General features: G+C 38.7%; 1 protein-coding gene across 1 annotated transcript in view; it reads left to right on the forward strand.

The window, feature by feature from the left end:
- Nucleotides 1-409: 409 nt before the first annotated feature.
- The window catches only part of ccdc33 (coiled-coil domain containing 33), a 42536-nt gene continuing 19370 nt past the window's right edge, over nucleotides 410-23575 (forward strand). Inside the window, exons 1-3 of the mRNA XM_034879045.1 lie at nucleotides 410-530; nucleotides 15178-15308; nucleotides 21467-21578. The gene's annotated coding sequence lies outside the window, so the exon portion shown is untranslated. The remainder of the gene's footprint in view (nucleotides 531-15177; nucleotides 15309-21466; nucleotides 21579-23575) is intronic.

Here is a 23575-nt window from a genome sequence, read left to right on the forward strand (position 1 = left end):
GAAGTACTCGATAGAATCACCAGAGACATTCATGTCATTTCTCTGGAGTTTAACAAAACAAACATCAAATATCATCCTTCCAAATCCAGCCTAACTCATATCTAGAGGAAGTTACGTTATAAAATTAAAGTAAGCTTCTTTTTGGCATCATTGTGTCATGACTGTGTGCACAAAGATGCCCTTCACAAATGGATTTAGCCACAAGACTCTCCTTTTCTGCCTCATTAGTGACAGAATTGCAGGAACAGAGATTGTCTTTATTGAACTCAGAAATTAGATTCTGTTTATGTTCATATGAACAACATCATTTGTATTTTATGAATTTACCTTCAGGACTCACAGCTGGTATATGTGTGTCCATTAGTTTGAATTGAAGACCTGTTTGTTATTCTTCTCCTGTGTAGCTTCCTACCACCAACACTGAAGTGGAAATCTCAAGTGGAAGCTTTTTATACATCCTTAAGAGTCTGGACTTGTTCCTCTACAAACCAGGCAAAGATGACCTTCTGATGAACTTCCCATAAAAACAAGTAAGTAAATCTTCCCCTCAATACTGTTTACCAGTAATTCATTCTACAGACTCAAAAACTCTTGAGGAAGCAAAGTAATCATACCATGAGGAGAAGCACACACCCTAATTATTAACTAGCTGACTCTGGTTTTTCTTTTGAAAAACATGCAATTTAGTTAACAATCTGCCATCACAGATATCCGTATTGAGAGAACAAATTAATTTTATAATAGGCATCATTTGAATTATACTTTGGAGATGTTAACAGTTTTTCAACCTAGTCTAGTTTTGATTTAAGATGCCTCGGAAGAATAAAACCATATTAACTTGTTTCTGCTTTAAAATTCCAACATTTCATTGTTGGTGAAGTCAATTCTAATTGAGTAATATTGAGAAATATTGCCTCGCTATTAAATCCTGGAGGCCTCCTGGGTGCAGGGGGGCTAATTACTGGGGCTATTTTTCCCCGGCTCAGTCTGCTGCACTGCCTCTGTCACAATCAATGAGCCTTGCAACACTCAATTAGAACGTAATTGGATTTACGTGTGTTCGCGGTGGAAAAACATGTACATTTGAGCGGACATGAAAGAACTGCTTATCTCTGTTGACAGCTGTAATGAAGTTGGATGGGTCAGCCAATTGTAAATTTCAGAACAATTCAGTCAGTGTGAGCATATTCCAGCACATTCCCCCCCACTCTACACCCAGATGCATCACATTTGGCTTGGTTAAAAACAGTGTGGATTTACATTATAATGTTTAATTAATAATTCACACTTTTGCACATGGCCCGAGCTAAATACATGTACTGTTTTCACATTGTTGCATGCAGTTTGGTTGAGGTGAGATAGTATCACATTTACAGTTAATGGTACATCTACACACAAAAATCCCAATCAAGTTGTTGTTTATAAGGTTGATTAGAAATGTGACCTCTTCTCACTTTTGTATGAGGAACTAGAATGATGCTTAATCTATTTATAGCATAATTTTAAATTTTTTTTTTTAAAGAGGATAAAACCGTTTTCTTACGCGATAATACCGACATCATTTTTTCATATGATGTGAAAATATTTTTACAACTTGTTGATTTGGCGACATTTTAAACGTGCACTTTGTCGTACAATTTATATTTTATACAGAATATGAATCTCATTCTGAGTAACTGTTGTTTAAAAAATAAACAATTTAAAGATATTCTTTTTGTTTCTTACTGAATATTTAATCCTTTGTCAATGCTGACAAATTAAGCTTAACACTTATTTTGTTGCAACTTTATGTTCTTATCGACTACCTGGTCTCCGATTTGCCTTAAGCCTGTTTGGAAGGTAATATGGACGTTAGCCATCTACAATGGTTCCAGTTCTTTGCGATGAGTCTGTACACATCCAAATTGCCGCTAACCATCCTGCTACGTTGATTTTAAATGTCCCTTTTATTTGTATTCTATTTCTTGGGTCTGACTGGAACACGAAGTCAAAGCTATGTAAGTCCATTGATAACCTTTTATCAATCTATAATATATAAAACCTTTTTATCCACCTTTTTTCAACAAACTCACACAGGGTTAATTATGTATTGTTAGAAATTCAACATTCAACAGTCAACATTTGTCCCTGTGTGCAGTGAGGTTTTCAATTCCATTCAAAAAGTTAGAAGCCAGCAAGCTAGGGTTGCAAAGGTATTGAGTATCAGTACCAACATTGTCAGAACAAACATTTCAAGCCGATCCAGAGCATTTTCTGGCCTTATAATGGATTTTTATAATCCGCAGCTGACAAGTTTTGATATTTAATTTTGATATCTAAGCTTGATTTAGCCTAAACTGTGCTAGACCGAACAAGAAAATCAATTTTAGTTCTACAGGTCGTTACTGTTTGATACATTGCTGTGCGTGGTAGGTCGGATAGTGGAAGATTTATTTCCTAGCTTCTGAGCGCTGAGAATGGGATGTTATATCTAAGGAGCCTGTGACAAGTACAAATCTTCCTGATAGTTATTAAAGTGGTAATGATCACTTTGCCGCAGACACACCGGTGTGCAGCGCTCAGTCTGTCACGTTCCTGCTGCGACTGCCTGACAAGCGGCTTGAATTTATGGCAGGGAGGCAGATGTTGTATCTGAGTTGCTGTGTAATAATCCTCTTTATAAAAACACCTCGGCAAACACACCACGCACATTCAAAAACTTGATTTGATTTTTATGATCTGTTTATCTTAAATTGCTGTTGATGCTTATTGTATTTACTGGAGCAATAATTTCTAGTCACCATAGCTAGGAATATGTACTTACACACTGACCAGTTTACACCTGTAATGTTCCCGTTGTGTGGGAAAATAGTGTTGGACTAAATATTAGCTTTTACTGTTAATGCAAGGAAATTACAAATTTATCAATACTTCCCTAACACAGTTTCCCCAAAACAGAACAATTTAAGCTTAACAAGGATCAGGGTTAATGTAGGATTTGTTGTATTGCACTGCATTAGATTATACGTGTGTATCTAATAAACTGATAGCTTTGTTCATAGTACTATATTTGTGTTGTAGTGAGATAAAGAGGATAAAACATGGGGTGGATTCTCCGTTAAGTATTTATTGCTTTTTGTGTGTGAGTGAGTGTCTGTGTGTGTGTGTGTGTGTGTGGGGGGGGGGGGGGGGGGGGGGGGGGGGGGGGGGGGTGCTGTGTGAGCATAAATTTAAAGGTTGTAGCAATGTGGATCATGTGTGCAATCTATTATTGGTTTGTTGTTGAATTTTGGATGTTGTTATCTTATCACCTGTAAAACTGGATGGTAGACAGTTCAATCATATTGATATGTTTTCATGACCTTTTAGTTCTTTGTTCCTGAAATCGGGAGCAGGATTTGCTTTTGTTTTTTTAAACAAACTTTTAAACATGGCTTTTAAATCAGGAAAACACAACAAACGTCTCACATAGGAAAAAGAAAAGGTAAGGCGTCGTCATCAATTTGCACTGACATGATGCACACACACATTATTTATCCCTGAAAATGTGCTATGAATATGGATTTCCCTGTTAAAGCAACATGCATTGTCTCAGACTAATGGGGGATTTGCATTTCTCACATCTCAGTTTTTAATTATTATGAAATTTCACCACAGCATGCCTGACATAATTGCTATCAAAATGAGAGATTTGCCAAATTGTCCCAGAAGAGCTAATTGAGGACAGAGAATAAGTGATTGGTTCTTTTATTTAGATTTGATACCCTAAAGAGAGAGAGAGAGAGAGAGAGAGAGAGAGAGAGTGTGTGTGTGTGTGTGTGTGTGTGTGTGTGTGTGTGTGTGTGTGATGAATAGTGTATATTTATTAAATTCTTAAAATACAAATGCAGTGCAGTGGGCAGAATGAATTAGAAATCGTCCTACCTTTTATTTCAGTATCCTGGTTGCTTTGATCACCACTGTTAAGAATCAGAAACATTTGATGTGATAAAAGCTTTTTCAAGGGTTTTGTCTATTCTCTGTTCACATTATTATCCATAGCTTGAAACAAACCTTAAGTTACTCTTCCTTGGGGTTAGTAAATCCAGCATCTTTTTTTTTTTTTCTACATGCATGCATGCATTTAAGCAGAGCATCATTTGTGCCACAGGGCTTGAGTTTGACCAGTTTTCATAAGAGAGGGTGTCTCCCGGTCTGCAAGCGTTAGATTTTTCGGATGAATAATGTATTCATAGTTTGAAGCTGCAGACGCATCTCACTGTGTGTTTAGAGAAGCTTGACTTTCACATGTCTCTGCTGGAATGGGGCTGAATCAAGAGCTTGTGTCAGATATCAACAGCTGGGGGAATATCCTGTTATGTACGAAAGAGAATAAATGTGTGTGGTGTTAGGCTATTTCTAAAGCTACATTAGGATGCTTTATAATGGTGACTGTATGAACACCCACAAACATATTTTTTTGTGTCTCCATAGTGAAATTATAGTTTTTAATGTCATAATTATCATGGATAGCATGTATTTGTGTTGGTATGACAAGTAGATTAAAATGACAGGGGATTGACATTATTATTATTACTATTATTAAACCTATGTATAATTTATAGCATAAAAATGTTTGCAATATATCCTGCGTTTTTGAAGCTTGTGATCTTTAATTTTGTTCAACCGTGTCAGAAATTGTTGAATTAAATCTATGGCAATTTTTACACTTTATTTTGTGTTGTTGGTGATGTGATTACGCAAATTCATGGATTTTTTTTCCCTCTCTGGAAATAGCATATATACTGAATATGCATGGATCTTTAAGAACCTAAATATCACGGGTGCAACAATACTCATATAATATTGCACATGCCTGCTCAACATGGGAGAGCCGTTTTCATTTTCCTACAACAGGAATTATTATGTTGAAACCTTCTGCATTATATCAATGGATCAATAAGAAGGATCACATTGCTTCCATTGGGCACAAAAGCAATCAGATCTGTTTTCCTTACATACAGAAATTATTGTAGCATTAAAGATGGTTTCTTATTGGTTTCTACCAGGTTTGCTGTCGGTGAATGGATTTTGACTCACAGCTATAAAATGTTCCTTTTTGAAGTTACTGGATCTGAGGAGATAAAGAGATAAGGAAATGTTACACTGGTGATGTAAACACATTTTGTAAACAGTTTTATGTAACACCAGATATTTCTTCAGATTAATAACCTTAGTTAAGTAACGTTGTAAATACCTATATGATACAGAAAAGTCTACACATTGATTTGTACATTGTAGAGTTTCGTCTGGAGTTTCTAAAACCAGTCCCATCATTCCTGTCACAGTTAATGGATTTCAGCAATTGCTTTGAAGACATGGAAGTGGTCAGCATGATGATTTGTAAAAGTCAGCACAAATGCCCAGATGACCAGGAATCTGGGTGTTCTCTAAAGACAGTAAATCCCACAGCGACTGTAGTGCTGTCACACCTCGTAGGTCTCCTGCAAAGATCACTCACGCCAAACTCCATTAGCAAAAGGCTGCACTCCACATGTCACTGCTTGAACAAAGAGTCATGTATTCATCCAACACTAAAGGAGGAATGCTAGCAGCCATTAATAAGGTTCTGGTAAACACTGTCTGACATGAGGAAAAGTGTAGGTGTATGTATAAGTGTAATTTATGTTAATGCTTGAACCAGAGGATTTGCTGTCGGGCATGATTATAGTGTTAGACTTAAAACAGATCTGTAATGAAATGATAATCCGAACTGATGTGTTTCAGAGTAATGATCAGATGATAAAAGAGAGTGGTGGTTCTTAAAGAGAGGAGTTGATTGTCAAAGCAACACTTGTGTCACTTCCTGCTACTGTGCTTGTACAATGTGTTCTATTTCTTCAGGAAAACCTGCTCTGTAATTTGGCTCCGTAGACAGTATGTGATGTTATTTTTTTAAGCTAAACCTAGAGTTCACTATTGAAATATCCACATGGAAGAAAGAAATATTGCAATCTTTTAGCATTAATGTTTTAATGCACTTTTTGGGAACATCTGCCAAGTATTGTGTTACTGCATTTGCAATTACGGTTTCCCTAATGAATTATCAGTATTGGTTTTGATGTCCACCTGCTGTCACAGTGACATCATGGTATTGATTCACCGGATGACTGCTGTGGAGAACTGAGTCACGTTTCCCGGAGCGGTTTGACAAAAAGCCAGTATGGAAACCCCCTGTGGGCATGCTATGGACAGGGTAGAATACATCATGTAGCTTCTATTTTTTTAAATTTATTTTTAATGCTGCTTCAAAGATGATTTAGGCCACACTTTTCATAATATCATAGTCCTTACCTGCCTCAATAGGCTGCTCACAGTGTGATTGGATCATAAAAAAATGCCTTGTTGAGCTCAAGGATTCATGCAGCTCTCATTCACGTGACCCAGACCTTAATTAGTATGGCAACAGATTGTAATTTGCATGTCCATGCCCCAGTGAGTAGATGGGAGGTGGTGTGCATACGGGGGAAGGATAGTGGCACTTCAGGGCTAGTTTGCTTAACAGACCCCAAAGGTGCAGTCAATTCAGAAGTGTTGTTATTGTAGCTAATTATAATAGTGAATACATGTATGTATCTTTTAAAAATAAGAATAATTTACTGTGGTGCAGTAAAGGGATAACCTGTGTGAAATAATACAAAAAAAGGAATTAATTGTGTTAGACTGTCTTTCTATAGTACAGTCTCAAAAATGATTTTCCAGAATTACTTGAAGTTTGCCATTTCCAGTGATCCATTGATATGTAACAAATACAGAAACTCTACAGAGTGTCATTATTTTTCAAAGTGTTCCCTGATCTCTGACAAAAGATCCGCCTTATACCTGCTGGGAATTTATGCCTCTGGAGAACAAGAGCTGTGCAGCACTGTAAGACTCCTCCTTTTATTTAGGCAGCAACATTTAGACGGTATATGCCTTTGGGCTGTTTGCTTTAAAGTACAAAACCTTTGTTCTACTATTGATGTTCTGTGGTACCAGGTTGGGATGTTGTGCAGTTATTGTGTCATGAAATGCGTGCACTGTGTTTTGTGTTTCCACTAATGTTGAAATTTGCCCCATCAGGTTATTTCTCATTTTATGTAAGCTTTGAATTTCAACAGAAAAAAATAGAAACGTAACAACAGAGCAGGTTTCTTGTTTTCACCTGAGTTCATAACCTGTTCCCCTAATAATTATAATCAACAAGGATTTACCTTGTTCTTCACAATATTTCAATTATCTGAGATTTTTGCTTTCCCTTGAGGTAAATTATCTGATGTGTACCGTGTTTTGAATTATTATTTTTTAGATAATTATGGCTATCATTTGTCAGACTGGTTCTTAGTTGTGCCGCAGCCAGTTTAATATCTAACATCATCACTCACACTGTTATCAAGCTGTTAACCACAACTCATGCAAATATTCTCTGCAGTGATTTGCATTTGCGCTGCAGACACTGATCAATGCTCCATTTTCTGTCTGCACTTGTCTCCTGTATATCTGTAGTACACAGATTCCCCCACGTATTATCTCATATCACATGCACCTATCTGATATAACACTAGCCACAGAAAATGGATGAAAATTGGTTCTTTTCCTCTGTACTGAGTGTCTTTTTGATTGACAGCTACAATCCCTGAAAGCCTCTGCTGACATGTTATTGCTCTGGGTCAGAAACAGGCAAACATGAATAAGCCTCAATTCTCCCTCACATCATATCAACTCTTTGCACTTCCTCCCTGCTTTTTTTTTTTTACTGTCCACTATCATCCTGCCTTCTTATAGAATTTCTTGCCCTTCTCTGAATTATTAAATCGTCTTGAGTCCTGTGAGACTAAGCTAGTGGTGTTTGTTGTCAATCAGCAACAGCACAGAGCTTTTTTTGGTGAATCCCAAAACCAAAATGGCTGGATCATGTTCCAAGTCTGAGGCCAGGGTAAGGATGGGCAAGGCAGCTTTATTTATGTAGCACATTTCAGCAACAATTGATTCAAAATTCTTTACATAAAACATTAAAAAAACATTCAGTAAAGAGAATATAAGAACAGTTAACATAATATAAGACAGGTATAAAAAAAGAAAAATACGGGAATTGAAAGTCACAGTGCAGTGTAAGTATATACTTTCACTGCCCTACCATCTTATACATACTGGGCATAATGTAGTAGAAAATAAGTGTATCTTTAGTGAGTTAGAATGCTTTTGAATATATGTCATGGTGAATACAATAGACAAGGCAATAGCACATTTCACACACAAAGGCAACCCAATGTGCTGTAAACATTACAAAAGTAAATCAAAAAACAAACAAAAAAGTATAAGAACATAGAAATTAATTAAAAGCATTGGTCTTTATGTTAGATTTGAAAGTAATCCGCATTGTCTCAAGTCTAAGCTCCTCTGGAAATTTGAGCAGCATAGAAAAAGGCAGCTAAAGGCAGCTTCGGCGTGTTTATTATTGACTTTGGGAACAGCCAGTTTGTCAGAACCAGCTGACCTGAGAGGTCTGCAAGGTTCATACTGGGTCAGGAGGATTTCTAATAAGTATCTTGGACCTAAATGGTTCAGTGATTAATGGACAAGCCATATAATTTTGAAGTTGATTCTGTCAGAAATTGGTAGCCAATGTAATGATCTGAACTAGTTGATGTTTAGCCTTTTTGGTCCTAGCATGTACAGGTTTCTATAGATCATGACAACAGGTCCCTGATCTTTACAATATTTTTAAGGTAGTATAAGGCGGATATAGTAAGTTATTTTTACATAAAATGAAATGCTTTATTTTATATATTTGTATGTTTAAGTCTATGTCAGCTGACAGTGTGTGTAGTTGGCATGATGAGAGGGCCACTGCTGACTTCACACGTGTTTGTGCAATCGAGGCTCAAATTGAGATTGTTTCCGGTGGGAGAAGCACGCTGACTGCCGCAAACCACACACTTCTACACGAGGAAACACCATTGAAGACAAAGACGTTGAAAGAATATTCTTGTTTTCCCACAACACAACTTTGGAAACCTGCTGCGAGCGGGCTGGCGGAAAGGACTTTTGTGCTACTCAGAGCCCACGAGCAGGCCGTCCCTCCCAGTGTCCGACGCCAGCAAGCCCGGCTCCAGAACGTGAAACGCAAAATGTGGCTGTGTGAGTCAGTTTAACACCGCACAAAGCCCTCTAGAAACAGGAAAGTACACACTCGTCCAGGCTAGTTAAGTTCTCCCGTTAAATGCAACACGCAGGGAAAAGGAAGGATTAATGGTCAGGCTAGGTTAGCCTTTAGTAACTGGGTTTTGAGCCCAGGTTAACATAGCCTTGTAGCAATATATTTTATGTTACTTTCATATATGTTTACCTCCTCTTCTACTCAGTGTAATCAGTAGACCCAGTTAAAACAACATTAACGATGGCTACATTCCATTTAGGTGTGACAGTGGCGCTGCTCTGGAATAGAATGGAACCCTCATTAACATAATTAGTAACATGATTTTGTAGCTGTGAAGTACAACATGTTCTTCATGGAGAAATAGTCAGATTCTTGGTATGTATTGATTGACATGTTTTTGTGTCAAACTTTTCACTTTGTAAAGGACAATCCACTTCAGGAAACCGCTTTTTAAAGATTGTCTGTCTGAGTTCTGCTGATAAAATATTGACAAATACTACATATGACACGGATTAGTGTAGGAAACACTTAAATCCGCTGACACACCAAATCCGGCGGTCGGACAGTCTGGTGAGGTCGTTGACATGAGTCTGTTCGGTGTGTTCCGTTTTGTCGGAAAGGAAATCTTTTACACTGACCTTTTGTTGATCTGAAATGAAGGCCGTTTTAGCAACTGCATGGCCTATTTATTGCTTAAAATGTTTTCAGAAACACGTTTTGTGAACTATTTTTGTAAAATACGAGGTAGTATTCCAAACAAGCAGCCATCATGGTCTGGCTTTGAAATTTCGGAGAACCGAGACCCATGTGAATCGTCTGTCCAATCAGCTGCCTCTTTTCATTTTTTGGGGCTACAATACAGATTAGAGCCGCCTGCTGTTATGGAGACATATTAAGTTTCACGCAAGCGCAGAACACACGCTCATTCGCACTTTTTTCACCAACTCAGAGATGCAGTAAGTCAGACTGTCTTTTCTGCCAACGGTTGGCCGTCGTGTTGGTGTGTCAGAGCCTAAAGAGACATGACTAGCGATATTCAATATTTTTGTAATTCTCAATAAATACTGTGAAAAGATGAAAACCAACATGTATTAGTTTTTATCATCTCAATCTCTCATACTTTCATCTTCCCAATCTTGGTTACCTTGGTAGGGAAGATGGTAGTTTTGAGCAAATGGTACTCAGACAAGAGTACATACTGCATTTGTTGGCGACTGCTGTCTTTAGTTAATTAATTGTTGTTTTATGGCTTTAATGGGATTTATTAACAATGAGAAAACTAGACTATCACCAGGTTTATATACATAATTCCAAATGTAATTGCTAGTTCCTGTTGATTTATGTGAATCTATTAAATAAATAATGATTACATTGACTGAGTTTTAACAATGCATCTACAGTTGACTGCCAAGACTCTATCTTATCATGCCATCACTCTTTCACATCCATTTAACTTGAATAGTCTTCACGCGCAGTACAATCATATCAGTCTTGATGAATCATTTAAACTTAAGCATGAGGTTTCCCCTGAATATTTTGTTAACTCTAAAAGCTGATGTTGATGCTTATGATTGCTTGGTCGTCATCATTATTGCTTCAACTCGGCAACCTGCGCCTGGAAACCGCATGTTGTGCAGGGGAATGTGGATTCACGTGGCGCTGGAGAGGACATTACTGCTGAAGATGAATGCTGCTTCATTGTGCTTCATTGTCCTCAACTAATTATTCCAGTGACAAGTGTGACATCGCCCCCCCAGCTCCGAACAGAGGTTTTTGATCAGTATTGAGTGGCTCAAGGTTGCCCTCAGATGTGACTTTAAATTAGCTTGAAACCCTGCTATGAAAAGCTGCGGCCGCACGTACGACAGTTATGTGTTGTGAAATTACCTGTTGCTTAGGAACCAGTGGGACTTGGTGCATGAGATCAGGCTTTGCCAAGGTCTTTGAACACAGTTTATTCTTCCACAAGTGTTAATGTGCAAATGTAACTAGTTTTTTTTTTTTTTTTAATTTTCTATGTAGTGTTCATGTTACAGATTTTAAAGCAGCCTAACCATTTTGGCTTCTCCTCATCTTGCTGAGCGAGTTCCTTATTTTGTGAATGATAATGCTACAATCAGCTGGTGCATGTTACTCATTCCTTTTGTAGCTTATTGTTTCCTCTGTTTGCACATTTCACAACCGTCCAAAGAATGTGTGAAAAAAAAATTCTAGATTACTGAGGATCTCGGGACTAGAGAGGCTTTGGAAAAAGGGGAGTGCCCACATGTTTGCCTCTGAAACAGGGGTTGCCATCATCACTGTACATGGTGATTAAATTCTTCACCGCTGAATAATTCCATCGTTCACACCTGTCTGAAATAGTATGATAAAGTATCAAATCTAAAGCGTTAGAAAATACACATATTTTAAGATTACACAACCCCATTAATAAATAATATGAACAACATCTGGGACTCTATCTGTGCAGATTAGTTTGTCATCAGTTTGCAGCCCTAAGCTTCAGCTTAGGGCTGGATGATATGGAGAAAATCAAATATCAAAATACTTTTGACCAAATGAAAAATCAATGATTACCGCAGCGATATTGTACTGTCAACTATTGGTTCTTTCAAAAAATATTTACACAATGAGATTTTTGGTATATAATCTTCAGTAATGTGCATATAACGACTATGTGGGTGAAGGAAAAAATATAACAATCTGGTAAATTGTGAAAATTACATAACTTTACTGTAATGCAGCCTTTAAAACTAGGAAAAGACACCAACTATGCCATATTACAGTAATACAATATTTAAAATCTAAGACAATATCTTGTCTCATATTACGATACTGATATAATATTGTTATATTGCCCAGCTCTACTTTAGCTAAAGTTCCTATAATTTTAATATTCCCATAAAATTCTTAATGGGTCTTACAATGTTTAGATTCTTTTTTTTGTTTTACATTTCTTTGGGAAAGTGTGCTAAAATGCCACTAGAGACTTGATCATTTTGAAAAAATAAAAACAAAAGTTGAACTAAAATGTCATTATTAATGGTCAGGCTTCTATGGCAATGTGGGAAATCTGTTATTTATATTAAAATAGCCATTCTGCAATGATTTCCCTTTGAAAAAGTGTATTATTGGGTGTAAAATAGACTTTTGCAAGATCCCAATATATATCCCAAAGAAGGTCTTTAATATTCTGGCACTTTACTCACAATGACCAAAGGAGGGTCATACGCAATAATTCATCTCCAGCTGAAATAAAAGGCAATTAAGCTTTCAGATGCAACATTACAAGTGTTTCCTGTGATTTAAAAAATAAAAAATGGTTCTTGCATGATATGTTCCAGTAACTTACAAAAATATGCCAACACATTGCTGTACTGTGAGAGAACTGTGAGGGTGGCTTTACAGTCAGTGGCTTTTAAAAGCAGCTAATCAATGTCTTATTCCACACAGGCACAAAAAATCTGTCCTTGATTTATGAATACCACTGAAGGAGAGGAAGGCATGGACCGTCCCACCTTCTGTCTCTGATTTGCACTCCCACTGTGAGGAAAAGCGTGGGTCGAATGAAGGCGGCAGATGCAGTTGGCATCAGTGGGGGTAGCATCAGAGGAAGAGTAGCACTTCAAATGGAGGTCTTCAAGGCATACAGTCATAAATTTTTCATCTGCGACTGGCTTTGAGGCAGGAGAGGGGGCAGGCTCCAATGGAAGGCTTCTAACAACAAACCAGGGCTTTCAGAGACAAAAGGTAGACGGGGGAAGGGCACTTGAAATGAGAAACAACAAAAATCCTTTGTTTACAATAGATGAACAAAGCGCTGCATACAAAGTCAATATTTAGCTGCCAAAGCCAGCAGAGTGACAAATATCACGCCAGCAATCAAGGATAATGGCAGAGCAACAATTGTGAATACTGTATGCCGCAAGTAACTGCTGCCACGTCAACCAACTTCAGTAGATTCATAAATTGCAATTTGTTTTGCAGTCATGATTATAGTGTTTGTAGTGTGAACACTGAACAGCTTTTTCTACAAAGGAGTAAATGATTTAGTGAGCAAATATTATATATGTTTTTAATATCCTATAAACCAGGGGTTCTCAAACATATTATATAATAGGTCTGCATCTGCATTCAAGGTCAGAGGTCTGGAACGATTAGCAATACCAAAATAACATTTAATCAACTCACTTACTATAACTTTTCAAGCAACATGCATTTAAGGTGAGAAACACTAACTATTACCTCAGCACACTATCTCCAAATTCAGAAATAGAAATATATTGCTCATCTTTTTACAACTTAACTTCACCAAACTACCCTGGGCCTCTGTGTCATACGTTACAGGCAACTTTTTATCTGTGGAGTGAATTGGAAACATGAACCTGTGCTGTGGTAAATGCATCCTGGCCATAAAACGCTGTCCCTCATCCCAGAGCAGACAGTGGAGCTCTGCAGAGTGCCTGCAAATTTAATGACTGATTTTCTCGGCACTGCTGAATCCTCTGGGTGCAGAGTCTGCCTGGATGCTAATGCAGCCTGACATCTCCATCCTTGTTTAAACAACCCATGTTATTCTGAATGGGCTAGTGGAAAGGCAAATTAAAGGCGACTTTTGATAGCAAGATCCATCTGAACACTACTGCTCTACTTTTTCAGTATTCTCAGATCTCAGCCTGGTCTTATTTGATCCTGAAAACATTGTGTAGGCCGTTTGTGGAAGACGAAAGCACTGTGCTCTTTTTAACTCAAATTACACAATTTATCTAATTTACTGTTAAATGTTGTTGTGTGTTTATGTATGCAGCGTTTAGATAGTGTAGAGTGTTAAACATGTACAATTCAGTATAGTTTGAGGCTTCATACTAAATTTCTTCGCATACATTTTACAAAAACTGTATGTCATCGTCTCAACTGAGAGCAGTGACACAAGCTCAGCACATGCATTCTCCTAAAAGGTTCATATACCTGACTTCAGATGATGTTCTTTTTTGTAAAAAAGTTATGTAGTTGTTGAGAATCTAGAACAGATGTTGAGTTTGGACAAAGCTTCATAGATAGCATAGCAGATTTTGTCTCATATTTATTGAGGGAGCATTAGAAAGAGACCTTGTAAGGGCCGCTCTGAACATAAGGAATTATTACAGCAAGCAAAAACAGTTTAAATGTAAATATGAGATTGCAGACAAATGCGAGGGGTTACTTTCCCTCCCAGACTTTGGCCTACGTGAGAAAAACTGATGTTTTTATTAATATCTATTGGATATTCTGGGTCAAAAGTCAACTAATCCCGGCCTGCATCCCCAGTTCAAGGGATTGGGAGTTTGGCGAACAACGGAGGAAATATGTATGTATGCCGTGGTGAGTCCAGATCCAGCAGTGGCATCTAGATGAAGCTATGCATTTGTTCAAGAGATTAAGAGCAAGGTGGTGTCATAAGGGCAGTCAGGCCTCGAGCTGTGTGACTGGAAGCAGGTGGCACGTTTCTTACGTCCTTGCTAAAAGGGATTAGGCCTCTGAAGGGAGAGGGAGCACATTTGATTAGCCTGTTCAAAGGTTTGGAGTATGGAGTGCTGTTCATGTGATTAGTGAGGCATTTTGAGCTGGACTGATTTCTGTGTATGTGTGTGTGTGTGTGTGTATGTGTGTTATAGCATGTTGCGAAAGACAGCGTTATTTCAGTGAATTCTTGGGTCTCTGCCTCCTCCAGAATTTCAAAAAGCTGGTCAGACTGTGCACACAATAATGAAATAATGCATACTGTGTACTGATATGTTTCCAAAGGTCTTAACCTGTGTTTAAGAAGTGGGTCTAGAGAAATGAAGGTACTATGCTGGTAACAGTTATGCCATAATGTATACCTAACTGTACTGTATTGTACATCAGCCCTGAAGAAAAATATGCATGAAGCATGAATCTTAGCTTTTTAACATACAGTTTAGAGAGTGCTCCTCAAAACAAAGAAAATCCTATGAGCGGTATCTCTTCAACATGTTGCATTTGCATCTCTGCATTCACAGGCAGAGTGGAGTGGATGAGTCTGATGGGCAGAGGAGTTGGGAGGTGACCTTCACCTTCCAGCCCACACACAGCCCCTCCTGGGAGGAGAGTCTCTACATTGAGCTCTAGAAGCTGCAGGCCTACAGAGAGGGTGAGCAGCCAAAGACTATAACATTACCAAATAGGATGGAGTTATTGAGTAGTGTTGTGTGGGCTCGGTTTCAGATTGTACATTACCGTACAAAAAGATCAGAACATAGAACTAGATCTGTCTGGGTCAAGGTTAACAACTTGTTTCGGCTGGTTTCATTAGGATAAGTTTTGGCAAATCCCTTCTGAATTGTAGTTGTGTCCGACATGCTACAGGGCATAACTGCTTTCAGGCAATCTTACTCTATCAAATGCCGGTCTTTTGAATAAATTGAATGTGGTAGAGAACAAACAGGGAGGAGTGCTTTCAGTATTTTTGTTCAAAGATGCATGAAACTGTTCTAAATTCAGAGCTCTGAAGCTTGCCATTGTTAGCACCCCTGCATGTTATTGATGCTGCAATCTAAAAGGAGTTACCAGCAATCAAAATAGAAAAGATATGACTGACACTGAGATATAAGAGTTAATTGAGATCATTGCTGGTGTGCAGGTACTAAATCGGAAAATTCTGAAGCTGTTTGGCCAGCTAATGCTCCTCATGCACAGGTGTGGATTTAATGCCTATAGTGCTTAAGATGTATTTTTTAGATGTAAACTTTTTCATTTTCAGCCCCAAAGTGAAATACAGAGCTGTGTTAAAGTGCAATGACGAAAATTTGTATACATAAGTGTATTTAGATGTTTTACCAGAACAGGTTAACATGGTTTGATTTTCAAAAAATATCATATTTGTTATACTGCACATTGCGGCAGCTCCTCTTTTCACCCTGTGTGTTAAGCGCTCTGTATTATCTAAAGAGTGAGGCATCTCACTTCTGTTCCATCTTTGTTGGTAGTCTCACATGCATATTACCTAGGTAAGGACTACCAGCTAATCAGTGGCAGAGAATGAGGGCATGCCACGCTAGCAGCTAGCCAAGTGTTATAACGTGTTATAAAGTGATGCACATTCATCACGGAGGTAAAGGCTGGACTACATTAGAGCAGTTTGGAGCAGTTTGTGAACAGTGCTTTCTGTTGGAGATGGAAGTGCCTTTGGGGACTTTGGCCTTTTTCCCTTTTGTAACCCTATAACTTGCACAAAAAAAGATATATAACACAATGAAGGAGAGGGGGAAAAGCCCAAAAGCATAATATGAGCACTTTAAAGTCACCAATTGAGCTAACCCAAGTGCTGACTGAACTCCCATCATCAATAAAGGTGTATTGATACGCATGTGTGTCTGACGTCTCTCTACCACTGAGGAAGAACATTAATTTGTAGGTGAAAAACTCCTTTAATGCCTCTGAGAAACTATTGAACTTAACAAACCTCTTTCTGAATGTTAACGCAACAGTTTTCCCTCTGTTCTTTAAAAGTAATATTGGCAGCAAAATGTACATACGTATCTGTGTAAAAATTGCTTTACCTTGATGTGCTTACCTGCCCAGGAAAAGCCTTGCGATGATTATAACTGTGAAGCATGGGTCTGCTCAGACATGGAGAATAGTGTGTGCCTGTTAAGTGACACAATAATTATACATAAGTCTACATAGGGCTTTCAGTGAGTTTGTGAAGTGATAGCAGTGGATGTGGAAGGAATACTGATGATCCAATAGTGTTTCTGAAGCCTCCTTCCTTTGTTTGAGTCCCTGCTTGATTTGCCTACGACTGCCTCCTCCTCTCTGCAGTGAAGCAAGCTCATTGGAGGACTACAAAGTCACGGGTTGACGATCGGGTCCGCAGCGTGAAGGTTTCTAACTGTTGCTAAGGTCTTTTGAATGGTTAGTTGACCATTAGAGGAATTTATTCGCTGTCCAGATTCACCTGCTGAATGCTAGGAGATGGCATGGAATGTGTTGAAGGTGTGAAATTTCAGGATTACTAATTTTCTCATCAGCGACCAAAAAGTCTGCAATATCACTTGCTGTCTGGGGTGTTAATGGCTTCAGGCAGTATTTGTTATTGAGATTTGACCCGCATCGTGTTGGATTTCTTTATATTGAAAGTCTTTTTAAATGCTCTGCCAAGAGAAATTTGGCAACGGCTCCTGCTGTCTACAGATAGGTCTCCTTTTTAAATAGAAGTGGAAAAAAAGCTCAGGTTCACCCTCAGTTCAGAGCTCATGTAGAGGGAAATCTATTTCAGCAGCAGACTGAGCACGTCATTCAAGGCAGGAGTCAGAGGAGCTTCCTTTAAACCGTTTTATCTGCATGTATTCACTTGACTCAGATATTCTTCATTCTGTAGTTTAAATCTCTGAATTTTTTTATCTATTTTTTTTATAAATTAACTTTTATTTAACCGCGAAAAATCTCAATTAGCTTACCGTACATATCTCTTTGTCAAGATTGTCCTGCCAATATATGCATACTGTACATGTCAATGTTACAAACAACATAAGACCCGTAACACAAAAATCAGAATAAATCATGATAGATATATATATATATATATATAAATAACATTTTGGATATTTGTCTTTTTGTTTGTAGTGATGCTACTGGCTGACAGTCGGGATTATCACAACCTTCTCATGTTAACACCCCTGCAGCCTTTCCACAGCTACCGTTTGGAGCCAGTCCAGGTGAGCTCGCCCATCCACACAAAGACACACACTCCAAAGTCTCTTTCTGGATAACAAACTGGTGCAGAGAAATATGTTCTCTACATGTTACTGCACTGTACTGAAGCTGACAATGACTTTGCGTACCTTTCACCACCTACCGGCACCTCCTCATGACGGACAGACCCCTATGCCCCGTTCGTGTTACTTCCTCTCCCTCAGTTAAACTAAAACAAGCTCAGTCAAACACCGTCAGCACTTGTCTCCTGCTTTCTCTCGACTCCACTAGCCTCCTCCTGATACTGTAGTTTAAATTTAGGTTCACCTCAGACCACACACTATTATTATGTCTGCGTATAGATGGAAGATGAGAGCCGCTGGCCCTGTCTGTGATTCTGGGGGAGCTCATCATCCCGCCTGCGTGGAGCAGTACGAGGCTCGGCAGCCTGGGACTGTTGGTATTGAGCAGAGAGGAGCGCCCCTGGCACAATCCATCAAAAAGGAGCTGTTTGCACTGTGGGAATAGACATGAATAATCCATGCTTTCTTTACCCTTTCCTGTGTTACTATGCGTATCCCATTACATTCTCTGTTGCCTTTTCTTCAAATATCCAAACCGCTGTATTTGTATTAAACATTTATCTAAACTCTAATGGTTTTATAATCTAGGTCTTATCTTAATTTATCTTTTTCTACAACTACAACTATTTAAATTAATTTTTTCTTGACTCAAGATGGGAAATTGTGGTCTTATTAAATGAAAGTCCTTCTTACTGTGCCACTATTACAAGGAAAGTAAGTCAAGGTGAACAATCACCCAGAGTAAAGGACCTCAGTCTTTAATTGTTAAATTCCCGTCTTTTAATTTGTAGAAAAAAAAATGTTGTTTACCGTGCCGTTCAAATGTGGCATTTTGTAGTAGTAAAAAACATTTATTTTATTTATAATAGGAAATTACAAGTGCCACAAACTTGCTTGCTACTCCACACAGCTTTAGCATACTCTCTCCTAAATTCTGCTTCAAAGAGTAGCAGTGAACATCTTTGTGATGCTTTTTATATATTTCCAAATCAAGGTCAGTTTATCTGTGGGCAATAATACCAGTACCTCATTGTTCTTAATGTGTGGTTATTGGGACTAAACTGCAGGGTCACTAACAGCAGGGAGACGAAGGGCTACTGGACTGGTTTCAGGTTAAATCAGCTTGAAGCTGGTTGAATACGGTGTGTAAATAACAGATTTTATGGATGAGTCAGGCTTTGGGGGCTTTCTAGTTTTGCGATTTTTTTTTATGATGGTCATAAACATTGATTTGTGCCGAGTTGTTAATGGAAGACCCTCTTGAGAGCTCTGAGCCGTAATCACTGTTTGTGAAGTCCTGCAGTTCTATTCTATTTTTTTTATTGTTTTATTCCCAACAACAGATGCAAGCCTTACTAACCATCAACACCATTTATGCCAGGTGAAATGTACAGGGAATGCTGCTGCTGAGGAGATTTTATACTACAGTACTGTTTAAAATTCTAATGGACTACTGCCCCACTGTGGCAATAACATTGCTGTGTCCAAGTGCCACACCGTGCATGGTTCCTTCTATTTACTTCACACATTTACAACCTTTACTGGGTTTGAGGTTAGCACACCTTTTCCGTTTCCAAGATGAGCTAGTTTATATATTTATTATCATCCCCATATTTTCCTATATGTGGCTGCTAAATGGATTAAATCCTCTGTCGGTGATGAATATCCATATCCACGCAGGGGGGTTTATGGGCTCTGAATACAAACAATTCTAATGTGGAATGAATCCGTTTGCTTAAATTAGATTTTGGAATATCTGATAAGATACCTAATCTCAATTTCCTTTTTTTCCACACTCTGCTAGTGAGATGAAAAAGATGCTAACTTAATCAAGCAAAGTGAGAATTTGATATGAACTGAATCTTTCCATTGATCTTCTGGCTTCTAGGTGGGATTGAATAGCATGAGTTTAAATGCCTGCATGTGATACTGCAGTAACTGACCAGTAAATATGTTCCTTGTTTGCGGATTGGGCAGTGTAAGGGATATGTGGGGTGCATGCTCTCCACCCCCCTTTTCTCCTCGTATTCAATAAATCAGTCTTGCTTTTAGGAGCTCCTGCAGGTTACGAAGAAAGAAACTGATAAAGAACCCTCTATAGTAGATCTTCTGCCCACCGTGGATAATATTGTCCCATACTATTACTCAAACAGGTCAGCCAGAAAAAAAATCCCCCCCCCCCATCAAAAAACAACGTTTTATTCTGCCTCTATGAGCAGTATAATCGATATACTCTGGCTGTATTGTGCAGCTGGTGGGTGAGGCCAGGTGCTACAAGCATGGGCACATCCTGTAACACACTATTGCTCCTCAGGGCTCTGACATCAATTAAGAGAGACAATGGACAACTTTGCATAGCAAGCTAAAAGGCTTCAATGTGTGAAGCAGATGTGGGCGTGTTTATGTTGTGAAAGGAAACGTCTTTTCCGATTGGACCTCTGTTAAAGGGAAATTTTTGTCACCAAGGTCCACCTTGAGTTCTAGATCATTTTCCATCCTCTTTTTAAAGGCACAGTTTGACATTTTGTGAAAAAACAGTATTCGCTTGTTTAAAGAGAGTTAGATGGAAGGATTTATACCACTCTCTAGATATGAAGCTGCAGCCAGAAGCCTAATAGCCTGTTGTGCTGAACTTCTTCATAGCCATGAAGCAATCTGGCACATAACAACATGTAAAACCACAAATTATTATTTTGAACATAAGCTAAACGGCTGCTAGCTGTAGCTGTATATTAAGAGAACAAATATGACAATGGTATCAATCTGCCTGTCTAACTTGGTGAAAGAAATCAAAATATCTATTTCACCTAATATTGGGTCACATTGTCCTTTCCATACTTTCCTCTCATAAGGAAAAGGGAGATTTCTTTTGAATGATGTCCACAATACTATTCTCTACAAGATGTTTATTATTATTTCAAATTAATAAATCTGTGTTATCTCACTTTTGTGAACTCTGATAATATAAATGAATGAAGTGTGCGTGTATAGCTCTGTATAGAGCCTGCTTTACAATATCTTTTTCAGACTGGGTTATACATGTGAGTCTGGCCTGTCTGGACACAGTTGGAGCTTTTTCACCTTTGTCTCTCCTGCTTTTTCCGGTCTTCTAATAATAGTAAAGCTGTTGCCAAGGTGCAAATGGTGCAACTCAATGTTTTATTTATTTTGTTCGCTCAAATGGATTTGAGCGGACAGAGTGTCAGAACCTTAATCTGCGGCAGGGATGGGGGTCGACGCCCACATCATGTTTTCATTTATGCCGTTTTGTGAGTGGGGGTTGCCACGACAAATTCTTATTATTCTGGAAATCGGGGAGCAATTCTCTATTTCCAACGAAGCCAATGTTTCCATCACTCAACCTAATGCAAACTGCATATTTCTTCATACATATAGCGGTAATGACAGCTGAACACTTTGTTATATTTCATTGTATTAAATATTTCTGGATAGTAGAATTCTTAATAATGAATTAGTGTTAACAATAATAATGTTGTAATTGAACTGTTTCATGTGTCATTTGGTTTTAAAGGATGTCATGATGCTTTCCACCCCACACGCAGCACAATTGGCGGTGACCACAATATGTCTTCCCCCCCTCCTGCTTCCACCCTCCACACCTCACTGCACAGCGCTGACTTCAGGTATGCTTATTGTGCTCTTTTTGACCCATTATAATGGGGTTTCCCCCTGAAGTACTTCCAGAAAGACAACGGGATGATGTATCAAATAGCCTCCAGATCAAATCAAAAGATCTGTGTTTCTCTTGATGGCTGTAACTGAACGGGGATAGGCAGGGCATGGCTGATTTCCCAGAGCCATGGTGGGGAGCTGGAGTCTGGAGAACCAGTAGGTCTTCCTCTCCTCTCTCAGAGAGCTCTGTTTGTCACTCGCTATCACCGTCTGTCACGCCACAGAGCGCCGTGGCCACACACTCTCCTCACATGCATCTTTCCATCTTGGCCATGATGGCGAAACCCTCCCTCACATACTCAGTACCTTGAAGGGGAAACATGACATCCTTCTCTTCTCACACGGTGCTAAAAAGGCCCCACGCCCCCCGAGGGAGCTCCACTCTTCCTCTGCCGATCGATCGGCTAAACCCTCGCCTTCATTCATCTACCTATCTATCCGTCTTCCTGTCTTTACGCCCTGCCATTTGTCTCCCGTCTCCACCACTTGTCTGAGGATCTCTCAATAGCTTTTGTTAGTAATCAATATTTTGTGTACCTCTCTGTTTAGAATATTAATTAATAAATAATGAATAATTGTGGTTTTAATATAGATCTGAAAAGCAGAACATCCTGCACCCAGTATTTACTCATTACTTTACATACAATGAGTGGAAACCATCCCACTGATGCAAATCTCTCACTTTGTAATTTATGCTGCCTGTTTGGATTTTGCTTTCCCTAGCAGTTCTCTTCCCACTGTTCCTTAGATTGCTTTTTTTCCTACACATTCAACCCCCACACAAGGAATATTGATTGTTCCAGCACACTAATTATCCTGTTTGGCCTTGGATGTCTCTGTGAACCGGAGTCAGCCTTTGATCGACATGTCTGAATGTCTTGCGTTACCTTTAAAAAAAGAAAGAAACTGTATGTTGGGCTTTGATTCCTGATCTTAGCATAACACGTGTGACACCTTCTTAAATGACCGATCTGTCTTACTGCAGTCTCTTCCTGTGCCGTACAGTGAGCTCCTAACTTGGCTGATCAGCACCTATGTGTGGTTGTGTATGTATGAGGGCAGTATTTACATATGCATCCATGCATTTGTGATCATTCTATGTGCGTGCGTGCGTGCGTGCGTGCGTGTGTGTGTGTGTGTGTGCCTGTGGGCAAAAGTACAGGTTGGTACATCCTGCTCTGCCACCATCTGTGCTCAGGCAGGCAACAGGCCACTTCCTACATACTCACCCTCTCCATACAGCCACATAGCTCTGTTTATGTTTGTTTATATTCAGGATCAGAATCAGAAATACTTTATTGATCCCCAAAGGGAAACTCTGTGTTGCAGTTGCACAAATAGTATAAATACCAGAGTAGAAATATAAATATAGAAATATAAGGAGTGTGGATATGTGCAGTATTTACATGGTTAAAGGAATGTTATGATACAATATATACATAATAATTAAGGGGTTACAATGGTGAAAAGTAATAACAGTAGTAGCAGTAGAGGATTGCACACATTTCAGGCCAGTGTTATTGCACAAAACAGATAATAGTGTCCATTTTCAACCTCTCTAAGTGTCTTCTTTAAAATATGAAAATGTCTATAGTATAAATGTCAAGTATGTGCCAGTCTGATGCCAACATGCATTAAATTACATTGTGCTATCAAAGTATTTGAAATGTATACAACAAATGATAAGAGCTACTGTGTGTGTGTGCAAAAACAAAATGGTAGCCATTAGGATTAAAGCTTCTTTCGACTTGAATAGCACTGTTATTTACATGAAAAGTATTAATAGTATCATTAAATCACAACACATGTTGATGCACCAGTAGGAAAATGCTCAAGTGTCCATCAACACACGGGGGAATCACTGACCTTAGATTGAATTATACATGTGTTTGCACAACATTACAATTTCAGATATATCCTCACACTGAATGCATTTCCATGATTAGAA

This window comes from Etheostoma cragini, chromosome 8 (genome assembly GCF_013103735.1).
Source record: "Etheostoma cragini isolate CJK2018 chromosome 8, CSU_Ecrag_1.0, whole genome shotgun sequence".
NCBI classification, from domain to species: Eukaryota; Metazoa; Chordata; class Actinopteri; order Perciformes; family Percidae; genus Etheostoma; species Etheostoma cragini.